This window comes from Tamandua tetradactyla, chromosome 5, assembly GCF_023851605.1.
Source record: "Tamandua tetradactyla isolate mTamTet1 chromosome 5, mTamTet1.pri, whole genome shotgun sequence".
NCBI classification, from domain to species: domain Eukaryota; kingdom Metazoa; phylum Chordata; class Mammalia; order Pilosa; family Myrmecophagidae; genus Tamandua; species Tamandua tetradactyla.
Genome location: NC_135331.1, coordinates 45,947,455 through 45,949,776, shown reverse-complemented (window position 1 = coordinate 45,949,776; position 2,322 = coordinate 45,947,455). Strand labels below are relative to the sequence as shown.

Sequence of the window (2,322 nt, the reverse complement as noted above, 5' to 3'; positions counted from 1 at the left end):
CCCTGTGATGTCAGGCTGGCCCCTAGGCTGCAGTGTGCTTTCTCTGTGCCTACTTGCCAGACGTAGCAGTTCATTGTGGTTGGTGAAAACTTTTCTCTGTTTTTGGAGCAGTCCCAGTGACTCGTGGTTGAGCTCCTGCTCAGCCATGTGGGAACTGGGTCCCCTTATCCTCCTCTGGTCTGTACTGGGGCTTTGTGTCCTATGGCTCCACTGCAGGCAGAGGAAGGAGAAGTTCCAGGGAGTCAAAAAACCTCAAGACTCCAGTGAGGTAAGTAAGGGACCCTGGGCCTAGTCCACAGCAGAGATTCACTGTTTTCCCCTAGCCCGTGTCCACTTTCCCAAACCCATGTGTTGGCCCAGAGGGACAGCTCAGCATAAATCTCTCAGAATGAACATGCTATCATCTTGGGAACAGGTAGGGTGGGGAAATATCAGAGAGGGGCTTTTGATTCAATCCAAACTTCAGGGCCTTCCAGGTGGGTGGGGAAGAAGGTTACAGAATAAACCCCTAAATGCACGTCTGAGTGGGTATGGACTGTGATACTGGGAAATTCAGGCTATCCAGAGAGACCCACTCAACACTCGTTCACTGTCCAGATACCACCTCAGGTACCTCTGGACCAAGCCTGTTCCATGGGTTCAGCTCAGATGGAGAGCAATGCCGGGACTCTGAAGGGCTCTGAGAATAGGCTCTTGTGGAAACTCTGAGGTTGGGAGCAGCGCATGGTACACAGCACACTTGCTCCTGGAGAACTGAGATTCTGTGCCTGCTCAAAAGAAGATTCAGGACCTGACAAAATTAATGATCTCCTTCAGAAAACAATTATTTGTGTAATTTCAAGATGGAATAATAATAGAAAGGAATTGACTCCCTTAAAAATGAATAACAGGCAATATACAAAGGACACATTGTTGAGACATGAGGATCTGAAGGTTTCCTTCACAGATTGCAATTATATTCCTTGTTTCTTGGTCTTTCAGTGTCAGTGCAGAGACCCGGAGATGGAGAGAGAGGGTGGATTGAGAGGTAAGGCCCTGCTCTCCCTGCACACCTGCTCTAAGGGTGCAACACATCTCACAATCCCTGACAGTCCACCCCAACTGCACGGTCTGAGGATGTCAGGTGTTGGGGTGAGTCCCTCTCAGGGAAGAAAGGCCCCAGGGGGCAGGGTCGCAGGAAGGACACCCAAATCTTGGGGCATGCTCACATCCTGCTCCACCCGTACTTAGAAGGAAAGAAGAAAGGTGAGACCCAGTGAAGCAAATCTAGGTTGGCTTCAGAGGCAGGAATTGTGGTGCCTGCCATTGACAAAGATTTAACTGCACTAAAACTGAGGTTTCTACTGTGAAATAAGTTTTTTTCAGGTTAGTTCAAATATCTGTGGGAATCTCATGAGATAATTAATATGCGAGTACTTGATAAATGATTAAACATTAAACATGTGGGACCCTCCATGGTTTCCATTTACCAACTATCATTGTGACCTGAAGCTTGGAGCACTTACAATCTCTCCTCCAAGTCTTCCCTGTAGGGCTGTGACATGCAGCTCCATGGAAGTGTCTGGACTCCTCCTTCACCGCATGTAACCCAACCTCCTGATTTCCCAGCTTGGAGAGCTTGCCAGGGAGGATCCCTGAGGACCTGGGACCGGAGTCCTCCTCAGAAAAGGTGATTTCTCTCTTCATATTTCCTACTCAGCCTTCTAACTTGTGCTGTCCAAGGGTCCCAGAGCTGTCTAGGGTGGAGCAGAGGGGATTTGTACAGGGAAGCAATGTCAGAGAAAGCCCTGGGTGCAGGCTCAATGTCTACTAGAAAGTCAGGGACGCAAGAGGTGTGTCGGGCCAGAAGCTCCGACCCTGGCGAGGCTTGCCTGGGTGTCCAGACCCCCTTCTTCCTCTTCTGAAGCTTCCGCTTTCTGTCTTCCGCAGCCCCCTGTGCAAGCACCCTGGACCGGCCAGAGACCACAAAGTCACCTGTCATCCCTGGGTCTTTCCATCAACTCGGGATGCCCACCTGCCGAAGGGGTGCCTTGTGGAGGTCCCTATTTCCACAGTGACTCCTTTGGCAGTTTGGTTTCTGGCCTCCAGAGCATCTCCACACCCGCAGCTGTTACCATCGAGAGCTGCAATCTCCATCTTGGTCTCAACTGCCTCACTGTCTCCTCCACGGGCTGAACCACCTGCCCCTCTGGGGGAGACCCCTGGAACATGGGTGCATGTGTTGTTCTGTTTCCAGGTGGTGCCTGGGGAAGCCCATCATCCCCTACTTGTCACCACCTGGATGGTGTCCTGTCCTCCCACATTCCCTTCCTTCCTCTCCTT

At 51.1% G+C, this 2,322-nt stretch overlaps 1 long non-coding RNA gene across 1 annotated transcript; it reads left to right on the top strand.

Moving 5' to 3' along the window:
• The first annotated feature begins 811 nt into the window (after positions 1–811).
• LOC143684116 (uncharacterized) lies at positions 812–2,023 on the top strand. Its single transcript, XR_013175848.1, has 3 exons — positions 812–1,027; positions 1,609–1,669; positions 1,930–2,023. It is a non-coding gene; the product is annotated as an uncharacterized LOC143684116 (long non-coding RNA).
• The last annotated feature ends 299 nt before the right edge of the window (positions 2,024–2,322 follow it).